The 12,552-nt window shown below is 42.4% G+C and overlaps 1 pseudogene; it reads left to right on the top strand.

Annotated features, from left to right (window-relative positions):
- The window catches only part of LOC102831766, a 39,844-nt pseudogene extending 28,818 nt beyond the window's left edge, over window positions 1-11,026 (top strand).
- Window positions 11,027-12,552: the final 1,526 nt, after the last annotated feature.

The following is a 12,552-nucleotide window of genomic DNA, read 5'->3' as shown; positions in this document are numbered from 1 at the left end:
TAGAAAGCAATAGATTTCTTGCTTCTGCTACAAATTCCCCTAGCTGTAAGTCTTCCAACCTTCTAAATATTCCTTTATATGTGGTTCAGAGTTCTGGCACCATCCCCTGAGTCTGTTTGGTCCTGTATTCTGTGTTGTTGCTGATGTTGCTCCTTACTGCACTTCTACCCCGTCTGCCATCTTGTTTATTCTCAATATTTGTCTTTTTGTGATTAACTAATTGCACATAGCATAATGTTCTCCAGATTCATCCATGTTATGAGGTGTTTTGCAGATTCATCATTACTCTTCTTTAATGTTGTATAGTTTTCCACTGTGTGTATGTACTAAAGTTTGATTAACCATTCTTCTGTTGATGGGGATTTAGGCTGTCTCTCTTTTTGATGTGTCTCTTATAGACAGTCTATTGAAGGATCCTGTTTTCTTACCCAGTCTGCTCTCTATGTCTCTTGACTGGTACATTAAATATATTTATATTCAGTATAATTATTGATAGGTGTGAATTGATTGCTGTGTGTTTTTTTATGTGGAGCTGCTGGTTTCTTTGTTCCACATAGTTTTCTACATTGAGTTCAATTTTTTGTGGGTTTTCTTTTCTGTTGTGTTAATGTTTACTAAATCTTTCTGATTTTCCTCTTTTTCATTTTCATATAAAGGTGCATTGATTTTCTTGTGGTTACTCTTTATTATATTTTTTCCTATTTAAAACAGTCTGTTTAATCTTGAAATCTACTTAACTTTTTTGCCATTTGGAAGTTCTCGATCTACATTATTCCCTCTTTTTGCTCTGTAGCTGACTTCATTATAAATTGATATCACTATCTATTTTCAGTCTTACAGATTTGTTTTACTTTAAATATGTGAATATCTGGTTTGGATTCTGGGTGGTTTTGTTCTGTATGGTAATCTCAGGTTGTTATCTGCTATTGCTAGTTCTCAGTCCAAAGAACACCCTTTAGTACTTTTTTTGTAAAGTTGGCCTGGTCATTACAAATTCCTTTAATTTCTGTTTATCAGGAAATGTCATCATTTCACTGCCATTTTTTAAAAAATGTTTTATTGTGAATTATGTGATAGTTTACATGGAAGAACGTTAGCTTTACATTCATCCTATCATATATCATTTCATTGCTCTGATTTCAATCCCCTCCATGCATCATCAAATAATCAAAGGGTATACCCTGCAAGCCTGCCCTCTAGTCGTCAGCATAGCCTCTCTCCCTCTCTGGGTCTAGAGTCCCCAGCCACTCCATCTCTCCACATCATCGTCTCTGCCTCCATCTCTAGCATCACTATTTCTCTGGGTAGGGTCCCATACTCTGCTCTTCTCCCTTGATGGTCCCAGGGACCTCCGTTCCTAGACTGCAAAGTCAATCACTCCCCTCCTTTTGCTGCAAAACATTTACCTTTACATCTGTAACTCTCACAGTCAGTACTGATAGCAATTATTCACTATTGTATCACTAGAGTCCTATCCTCATCTCCTTTCATCAGCTCAACCCAGACAGATTGGATACTACTCAGTGGTGATTTTACCTTCCTTCATGCCCTCTGGATCTAGGCTCCCTCTTGAAAGCTTGTAAGTCAGTCACTTCTTTCACTGTTGTATTTAAGGGACAGCTTTGCTGGGTATATGATTCATGGTTGGCAATTTTTCTCTTTCAGAGTTTTGTATGTGTAATCTCATTGCTTTCTTGCCTGCATAGTTTCTGCTGAGATATCAGAGCTTCATTTTCATTGGTTCTCCTTTGTAGGTAATTTTTTGTTTTTCCTAAGCTTCACTCAGGATTCTTTTCTTGTCTGTGGTTTTGGAAAGTTTGATTATGATATCTCTTGGTGATTTTCTTCTGGAATCTATCTAGTTTGAGGTTTGTTCAGCTTCTTGTATGCTTATCTTTTCATCTTTCATGAAATTAAGGGAGTTCTTTCCAACAACTCTTTGACAATTTTCTCTGTGCTTTTTATTGTCCTTCCTATTATGGAATTCTGATCACCAGCAAGTTGTTCCGCTCATAGTGTCCCACATTGTGTCCCACATACTTCAGATTTTTTCATGCTTTTTAAAATTTTATTGTTCTTGTAGCATACTTGTATTAAGAGATTTATCTTCAAGCTCATTAATTTGAGCTTCCATTGTTTCAGATCTACTCCTTTTCCCTTTAATGTATTTTCCATTTCTGAGATTGTAATCTTCTGGATTTCTGATTGCAGGTTTTGTATTGTTTCATATTTTTTGTTTGTTTTGTATTGTTTCAAAATATTTTGTTTGTTTGTTCTTGTAGTGTTTTCCAGAATTCTTCTAAAGTTTTTTTCTGTGGTCTCCTTGGTTTCTTGAGTTTTTTCTATCAGTCCTTTGAAGGATCATTCCTTTGAATTCTTTTCCAGCTACTTCCATTATCTTTTCTTCCTCAGAAATGTTTTCTGTATCTATATCTTGGTCATTTGTTTGAGCCATTCTCTCTTGTTTCTTCATGTAAGCTAAAATTTTCTGGTGTCTCCAGGGCATTGTGGGGTTGTTGTATTTATATTTAATTGGTGATTGTATGTTGATGTGTTCTTAGACTCTCACTGACGGTCTCCTGTGGGTGTAGCTAAAGAATGGAAGTGTGTACACCATTCTTCTTTGCCATTTGTGTACCTCAGTTTAGGATGACTTGTATTCGCTGCTGTTTAACATTGATCAAGTGGTACAGGACAATGGCTTGGGGGCCAGGAGAAGCAGAGACAGTCAGCAGAGGCTTCTTGGCAGAGGCATGAAAAAAACAGAGAAGGTGTTTTGCCAGAACAGTTCCAGAGCTTTAGATCTAATATAAAGTGGGGAGCATCAGTTTTCAGTGCCCACTAGTGGATAAATCTGACTGTGGCAGGAATAAGCAGAGATTTTGGAATCAACCGGGATGCTCCCTGCGGCCCAGAGCCCGGGTGGAGATCAGAGGGCTGGGCCACAGCCAGGCTGATACAGCACCATGGAGCAACTTGTGGAAAAAGAGGTGTGATGACTTTTTTTCACTTTTCTTTTCTCCTCTCCCCTGTTGCACCCTCTTTGTCCAGCCTGGGCACCTTCAGGCAGGTGGGAGTACACCTCCAAAGGGTACAGTATTGCGTCCACAAGGTACAATTTTCCCGTGGTGCAAAGAGGAAATCCCTGAAAGTCCCAGTGGTCCCACAAGCTAATCCTTTGGCTGCTTCTTATGACATCTGACTCTGGGACTTAGCCCTAAAGTTGATTCTCCTACTTGGGCAGGAGCCTTTATTCCTGCCTTACCTAACAAGAGACACCAGGTCTGGCCATATAGCCAAACCATATTTGCACCCTGTAAAACCTCAACATAAAAGGCAAGAGCCAGCACCAACTACTATATACAAGGACACAGTCATTTTGAGAACTACACTGTGCATACACAGATACCTAACTGACATTCAGAGATAAAAATTGTGAGCAATCTTTCTTCCATTCTTTTCTCAATATCTATCTGCACACCTCCATGGTGGTGACTAGAGGGGGCGGGTACTGAGCAAGTGGACACTCCCACCCACTGCTGGAGGTTTCTACTGTGCACAGCACACTGACCTGCACAGCAAAGGCTACTGGACAGTCTACTATGGTTTTGTCTCTGCTGTTGTATTGTTTCTATTTTTGTCCTTTTGGTCTCACTTTTTTCCTTGGGATGGGAGCTTTCTCTTTCTACATTGCCAAAGAAGAGACAGCAATTGTGGCCCTATAGCAAAGCTACAAGCATACCCCATAATATCCCACCATCCAGACAGGAGCCAATACCAGCTGCTATGCATTACACAGATAGCCAACACCTGCAAAGATAGCTAGCAACTGAGTAATAAGAGACATGAAAGGGGAAGCCTATCTCCAGATCATGTCCTCCAGGAGACATTCAGTAAATTTAACAATACAGCAATACACATTCATTTAATCACTGAAAACACATCTAACTATTGAAAATGTCCAAGAAAAAAAATAACAAAAGAACTCAGCACATGTCCAGACACAGAAAAGAGTAACTGAGACAAATGAGCTGGAGGCAGACATGGACTTCCAATTAGAAAAAGAGCAGGCTTTGAATCTGCCTGAGAAGGAATTCAGAAGAATCATATGGAGACGAATCCAAATGCTTTGCAGAGGGGTGGAGGAAAATAAAGAAGAAGTCAGGGAAATGCTACAGGAGCAATCAAACAAGATAGATATCGCATAGGAAACAATTCAAGTGGTACGGGAACTGGTAGTGATTCTTGCTCAATGGGTTGTGCTGCAGGTGGTATGGTTATAGCTGGACTGTATGGACATGGTTGCTGTCTCCTATTGGGTGGGAAAGAGAAAATTCCTCCCACTTCCCTCCTCCTACAAGAAAACAAACCAGAAAAAAAACAAAACAGAAAAACAAATAAGGAATCAACAATTAAAAGAAAAAATAATAAAGAGAGAAAAGAAATGAAAACAGGCAGTAACCAGAAAAAAGAATATAGTAACTATAAAGATATCCCTCGTTCCACATCCTTGTCTGAATCTGGCTTGAACCTCTGGCAGCTCTGTCAATGTAATTTTTAAATTATCTTTAGTAAATTTTCCTTGTATGTACTATTAATGATAATGGCTGATGATTTTCACATTCCGTTGGGTCACCTCTCTTTGGAATGGGCACAAATATGTATCTCTTCTAATCAGTTGGCCAGGTGTCTGTCTTCAAAATTTCTTCCACTTGTCTGTCAGTTTGCTGTACTGTGATGGCTTGAGTGTTGTTGTGATTCAGGAAGCTATGCCACTGGTATTTTAAATACCAGCAGGGTCATCCATGGTGAACAGCTTTTAAATGAGCTTCCAGACTAAGACAGACTAGGAAGAAGGAGAGATGGATTGTTTCTGAAGATTTAGTCACTGAAAATAGCAGTGGAAAGCAGAGATAGACAACATAAAATTCAAAGGAAGGAAGCAGGAAGAGAAAGAGTAAACAAACAAAAACAATGAAACAACAAAAGGGAAAAAACAAAAACAGTACAACTGTTGGGCCTGAAAAGGAGAAAACTCTGGAGGACTCCTGCAAGTCAAGGAGCTCACGAGGTTGGTGTGGGAGGGATGTGACACCAGAGTTCCTGGCCATTGGTGGAATTCCTACTGACCTCAGTGTTATCTATGTTCAGGGCACTCAGCATAGAAGTAGTTTGTGAAGGGCCCTTGATGGAGCTAGTTTCAGTATCTGTTAGGACCACAGGGTAGCTGGGGGCAGAGTAAATAGTTAAATGCTGGTGTGGCTGCCTGAATCCAGAGTGAAGCAGCTGGCCCCCACCTCACACTGGAGTGGCTCCCAACCATGTGAATCCCAACTCCTGGATAGCAGGGTCTGTGCTGGGGGTGGATGAGGGTGGGAGCTAGCTCTGGTCACCAGGGGAGCTTGGGAACAAGAAGGAAACGTATCTTTCTAGTTGCCTGTGTGAACTCTTCCAGGCCTCTCTCTGTTGCCAAAATTGCTCATAAGATGGTTGTGCCACTGTGGCTTACCATTCACCAATTAGTCTCCCTCTCTTGCCATCCATGCTCAACTTCTCCCAACAATCACTCAGTCCATTTCTCTAATCTTTCCTCTAAAGTTCAAGGTTCCAGAATTTTCATCTGTGTCTTTTTCATTTGTTCGCTCCTATCTGTTTTGAAGAGTCCATATAGAATGTCTGCTTAGTCTGTCATCTTGCTGAAAGTCACCATGGTATTTTCAATCATATCATATGCATGTGAAAGTTGGAAAATGAATAAGGAAGGCAGTAGAAGATTGGTACATTTGAGTTGTGGTGTTGGAGAAGAATATTAAAAGTACCATACACTGCCAGAAGAACAAACCAATCTGTGTTGGAAAAAGTACAACCAGAATGCTCCTTAGAAGTCAGAATAGTGAGACTTTGTCTCTCATACTTTGGACATGTTATCAAGAAGGACCAGTACCTGGAAAAGGATATCATGTTTGGTAAAGTAGAGGGTCAGTGAAAAAGAGGAAGTCCTCCAACAAGATGGACTGGCACAGTAGCAGCAGCAATGGGCTCAAATGTAACAATAATTGTGAGGAGGGCGTAGCACTGGACAGTGTTTTGCTCTGTTGTGCATAGGGTTGATGTGAGTCAGAGCTGACTTGACACCACCTAACAACAACACCACATTTGGGCTGACTTCTGTGTGGTGTTGCCATGTGTACTAATTTCAAATTGTTGTCTGTCATTGTTGGCAGTATGTTCAAAGAGCTCCTTTTAATATTTCGCAAACAGATTCCTTTGATTTTTGTTTATCTGGATATGTCCTAATTTTTGCCATTGTATTTGAGGGATAATTTTACCAGGTATATAATTCTTGGTTGGCAATTTTTTTTTCTTTCAGAGTTTTATGTGTGTCATCCCATTGTCTTCTTGCCTACGTTATTTCTGCCAAGAAATAAGAGCTTAGTTTTATAGGTAACTTTTTGTTTTTCCCAAGCTACTTTCAGGATTCTTTCCTTGTCTTTGGATTTGTTGTTGTAAGGTGCTGCCAAGTCAGACCTATATTGTACAACAGAACAAAACACTACTTGGTCCTGTGCCAAACTCACCATAGCTGCTACGCTTGAGCCTATTGCTGCTGCCACTGTGCCAATCTATCTCGTTGGGAGTTTCCCTGTTTTTCACTTTTCCTCCACTTTACCAAGCATGATATCCTTCTTCAGGGACTGGTCCCTCCTGATAACATGTCCAAAGTTTGAGAAACGAAGTCTGACCATCTTGGCTTCAATGGAGCATTCTGGTTGTACTTCTTAGTTTGTTCTTCTGGCAGTCCATAGTACCCTTAATGTTCTTCTCCAATACCATAACTCAAATGCATCAATTCCTCTATGGTCTTCCTTATTCATTTCCCAACTTTTACATGCATATGAGGTTTTTTAAAATACCATGGCTTGGGTCAGGCACACTTTAGTCCTCAGGCTGACACCTTTGCTCTTGAACACCTTAAAGAGTTCTTGTGCAACAGATTTATATAATGCAATATGTTGTTTGATTTCTTGACTGCTTCTTACACGAGCATTGATGGTGGATCAAAGTCTTTGACAACTTCAATCTTTTCTCCATTGATCATGATGTTATTTATTTCTCCAGTAGTGAGGATTTTTGTTTTCTTTACTTTGAGGTGCAGCCCATACCAAAGACTGCATCTTTGATCTTCATCAGTAAGTATCTGACGTCCTCTTGACTTTCAGCAAACAAAATGTATCATCTGCAGATTGTTAATCAGCCTTCTTTCAATCCTGATGCCACATTCTTATTCATATAATCCAGATTCTCAGATTATTTGCTCAGCATACAGATTGAGTGACTATTGTTGTTGTTGTTAAGTGCTGTCGAGTTGGTTCCAACTCATAGCAACCCTATAAAGGGTTTCCGAGGAGCAGCTGGTGAGTTTGAACTGCTGACCTTGCAGTTCAAATGGCTTTGAAGTCTGGCGCAGCACCACACCAGGACTCCAGTTAAAATATTTAGTATCCTCTTAGTCTGTTTGAATGACTGCATTTTGGTCTATGCACAGGTTCCTCATGAGTACAATTAAGTGTTCCAGAATACTCATTCTCCTCAATGTTGTCTATAGCTTGTCATGATCCACACAGTCAAAAACCTTTGCATAGTCAATAAAGCAAGGTAAACAACTTTCTGATATTCTCTGCTTCCGGCCAAGATCCAGCTGACACCAGCAATGATGCCGCTGTTTGGTTTTAGACAGTATAATTATGATACACCTTGATGATTATCTCTTGGGGTCTATAGTGTTTGGATTTCATTCAACTTCTTGAATACATACCTTCTGATCTTTCACGATGTTAAGGATATTTTCTTCTAACAACTCTCTGACAATTTTCTCTGTGATTTTTTTTTTAAAAGTTTCTTCCTGTTCTGGAAGTCCAGTCACATCTACATTACTCCTCTTGATGGTGTCTCACACAATTCTTAGGCTTTCTTTATTCCACATCTACTCTGTTCTTTTTAGTGATTATTTATTTCTCTAGCAAATTTGTATTGAGAGATTTATCTTCAGTCTTAAAAGTCTGTCTTCCATTTATTCATGAACAGGTAGATGTTGTGATAGATACATTTACAACGATGACACATACACACACACACAAAAATCATTATTATGGTTGCTTATGTATAACCAAACATCTCATTGGATTTGATTCCTTGCTTTGAGAGTTTCGGTTTTGCTTTCATGGGACATCCCAGTTAATTGGTCGAAGAATTTGTGCAGTGTTTCTGTTTTACTTCTTAGTGCATATTGTAGTGTCTGGGGACTTAAAAGCTTACAAGCTTTCCAGAAGCCATCCATGGTACAGAATGGACAGGAGGCCTCTCTGTCAGGTCTCTCCTGGCCTGGAATCAGGACACCTGAGGCAGAGGAGGAATTAGCTAGAAGGATGGTCCTGTTCTCCTTCACCATCAGCTTGGCCTATCCTTGGGTCAAAACTGCTAGAATCCTGCAGGCACAGGATCCTTTCCCTGCTAGAAGGTGCAGGTTCCGGAGATTCATGTGACTTTGTCTATCTTCTCTTCTGGTGGGTGTGTCAGGTCCGTCTCCTGGGAGAAGTCTTGTCTCCCTGCTCAGGTTCCTTCAGTATCACTCTCACAATTGTGCAGATATGAGAGCTGAGATCACCTGTGAGGGTCAGCTACTTATGATCACAGGATGGGGTGGGTGGGGCAAAGCCAAGGCAAGGACCTGGGCACCCTGGTAGTGCTCCCTTCTCCTTCTGAGTGAGTGTTCTCATTTCTGGTTAGTAGGATCACCCAGTTACTGCATTCCAGTCCTTTGTTCTCATTGATCCAACAGAGACCAGAAAACAGAACTCTTACCCTTTGCTCAGGAATCAGAGAATTCTCCAGATAGGAGTAAGTGTAATAACTTGGGGACAGAGTGGTGGGTTACCTTTGAGTCTCACTGGCTGGCACCTGGGGTCTGTCATTCCCTCCCTTCTGGCCTTGGTGTTTGTTTCATTTTCTCTAGTTCCCTAGTAGAAGGAACCTGGGACTCGTAATGGATTATGAGTTGAGCTGCTAACTGCAAGGTCAGCAGTTCAAATCTACAAGCCACTCTGTGGAAGAAAGATGAGATTTTCTGCTTTTGTAAAGATTTAGACTTTGAAACCCTATCCACGGTCTCTAAGGGTTAGAGCACACCACCACCACCACCACCAGTTTCCTAGTAAATTTTCTTTCACAAAGCAGGGCCAGGAGGGGCTGAGACACTGGAGTTGAATGAACATGGGGACAAGGAGTAAAAAATAGCTAAGGGTCAGACTCTGGGCCTTGTCCAGCAGCTTCTCCCCTCCCAAGCAGCTGCCTGCACTGCCCTTGGTGATTTGCATTTAGGGAAAGTCCTAGACTGGTGAGGAATGAGAGGAAGGGGCTGCGGGGTGGCACTTCTCAGACTTCAGGGTGCACTCGAATCCCTGGGACTTCACCAAAAGGCCAGCTCTTGTTCAGAAGGACTGGGGGCAGACTGAGTCCTTGGGTGGTACAATTGGTTAAAATACTTGCCTCTTAGTTGAAAGGTTTGGTGGTTCAAACTCACCAGCCACTCCTTGGAAACTCTATACAGGGTTGCTATGAGTCAGCCCAACCAGACAGCACTTAACAAAAGCTGAAAGGTTGGAGGTTTGAGTCCACCCAAAGGCACCTCGGAAGAAATGTTTGATGATCTACTTTGGAAAACTCAGTCGCTGGAAACCCCTATGGAGCACAGTTCTACTCTGACACACATGAAATCTTCATGAGTCAGATTCAACTTGATGGCAACAGGTTTGGGTTTGGAGTAAGGAGGCGGGGTCGTAAGATTGTGAATTTCTAATCCAATCCTGGTATTGCAATCCTAGGATAAGCACTGGACTGCTAACCACAAGGTTGGAGGTTCAAACCCACTAGCCACTCCTTGAAATCCCTATTCAGGGTTTATTTAAGTCAAAACTGATTTGATGGCACTTAACAACAACAACAACAACAAGAAGAACAATAATCAGCTTCCAGGCAAGGCTGACTCTGTCGTCTTGTGAACTATGTTCTGCAGGGCCTCTGTCAAGTCTTTCATTGTACGGAGATCAAAGAGGACCACCTCCCTCCTGGCCCCTAGAGCGCAGCTCCCTCCTCCCCACCTTATGTGTGCCTCTTCCATCACACTCAGCCTCCCCTGCTGGCCTCTGGACGTCTAGAAGGCACTGTCCTATTCATCTTTGGAATCTGGACCTGTGGCCTGACACAAATCATTCACGAACAAAACTCTCAGAAAATCTGCTCAGATCCCCCAAATGGATCATGACTAGAGATCTCTAGAGCAGCGCACAGGGGAGACATTTGGGACCACTCCAGAGCCCCTATGTTTATAGCCAGCCAGTCTCAACTTATCTTGTTCCTCCAAAGAAAGGGGTCCCAGGAAGATGGGAAGAGGTTGCAGTAAAGGGAGTCTTTGTGAGGCAAGTTAGGAGGGAGGAAGTGTCTCTGCAGGAGGGCTGTTCAGGCTCAGAAGAGCCCAGTGGAAAAGCTCTGGCTCTGGCCCCAGCGTCCTGTCTGATTCTGAACAGGGCCCTGAACCTTCCTGAACACATTCTCAACTGTTCTCTTGGCCATCAATGGTGGTCAGTGGTCCATTCTTGAAGACAGAGGTCTCGACAGCTGGTTTCTTCTAAATGTCAAAAGTTCCATGTAGTCAGATAAGAGTGAGATTTAGAGCTAATATGGTAGCCCTAGGTGACCCAAGGCAAGTTGTCTCATCTCCCTGAGCCTCAGTTTCCCTCTCTATAATGTAGGGATGATGAGTCATGGGGTTATTGTAAGAGTGCAGTGAGGGCTGGGTGTGACTGAGCTGGTTACTTATAAGATGTCAAATAATCCCCCCACTTTTGAGCAGCTGTCCCTTTCCTTGGCAGCACCCCATAATCTGGACACCACCTACTTCGATGGTTCTTCCTGCACCCACGCTCTGCCCACCCCTATCCCCACCCCCAACAGCACCCTCACCCGGTAGAGACACCCTCTTCCCACCTCCTGCCCTTTCCCAGCACAGCCCCACTTGGCTGGACACTCAGGCAGAGACAGTCAGGCAGAGACCTCCAGCCCCGTCTCCACATTTATAAACTCTAGAGAGCAAACGAAGAGCAGATCCTTTATCAATTTGTGTTTTTCTCTTAAAACAAAACAAAAAGTATTCCTTCAGTATAAAAATTGCTGTTTGTTGTTATGAAGTGCCATGGAGTCGGGTTCAACTCCCAGCAATTCTGTATAGAGTTTTAATAAATATTTTAAATGTGACATCGAATAAATAAAAACCATCTGTCAGTATGAAACATTCCCCAGGTATATTCATCAAACAAGAATGAGTCACCAAAGTGAATCCTTCCCAGTGGAAAGGGAGGATGGGGAACATCTAACGACGAGGCTACACGGTGGGTCCCACTGAGCTAGCAGTGTGTGTGTGTGTGTGAATCAGAGGGTGGGGGCTAAGAGTGGGGTTGGAGATGATTCTAAGGGAAGAAGTTCTGTACTGTTTGAAGGAGCTTGAGTGGTAGAGGCCATTTGTAATGTTAGCTGTCATCAAGTTGATCTACAACTCCTGACAAAGGTTGGCAGTTCAAACTCACCCAGTGGCTTCATGACAAGGCGGCCTAGTGATCTACTTCCATAAAGCTTATAACCAAAAGAACACTAGGGAGTAGTCTTCCTTTGTAACGCTTGGACTTGCTTAGAGTCAGGGGCCAGCTAGATGGTAGCTAACAGCAATGACTTTTTGGAAAAGCAAAACAAACTAAACAAAACACAATAAAAACAAAAACACCTGAGCTTGGGCAAGGAGTCCTGGTCCCTCAAACATTAAGAGCTGCTAACCAAAATGTTGGCGTTTTGAAGCTACCAGTGGCACCAAAGGAAAAAAACCCTGACAATCTACTCCTGTAAGGATTAATCAACACCAAACCTAACCCACTGCCATTGAGTCGATTCTGACTCATAATGACCCTGTACACCTTTACTAGAAGCAGCAGCCTCATCTTCCTCTCTCAGAGCAACTGGTGGGTTTGAACCACCAACCTTGTGGTTATCATCAGCCCATTGCATAACCCACAGCGCCACCCACACTCCTTCTCAAAAGCATTACAACCAAGAAAACTCTACAGGGTTATTCTACTCTGTTACATGGGGTCACTGTGAACTCTATGTGTTGACTTGATGGCACCTATCAACAACACTTAACAACAACAACAATCAACAACAAAGACCAATGAAATCACAACCTCTGTGCTGTCTGAAGGGGAAATCACTACTCTCAGTTTCAGGATTCCAATCCCACACACTATGCCTATTGTGGAGGATCACAAGACAAGTTGGGCTGCCTCTGTCAGAGAAGTAGTTGTCCCAGTAAGGAACAAGGGAGATGAGGGGAAGGCGGGGACGAGGAGGATGCTTATCTGCCAGGCTGTGTCTAGAAAGATCAATGTGTTAGGGACTGAGGGGCAGAACTGGGGTTGGAATGGAGGGGTTGTAGTGGTGGGAGAGTCG

This window comes from Chrysochloris asiatica, unplaced genomic scaffold (genome assembly GCF_000296735.1).
Source record: "Chrysochloris asiatica unplaced genomic scaffold, ChrAsi1.0 scaffold00128, whole genome shotgun sequence".
Lineage (NCBI taxonomy): Eukaryota > Metazoa > Chordata > Mammalia > Afrosoricida > Chrysochloridae > Chrysochloris > Chrysochloris asiatica.
The sequence above is the reverse complement of the archived record's forward strand: the minus strand, read 5'-3'. Positions and strand labels throughout refer to the sequence as shown.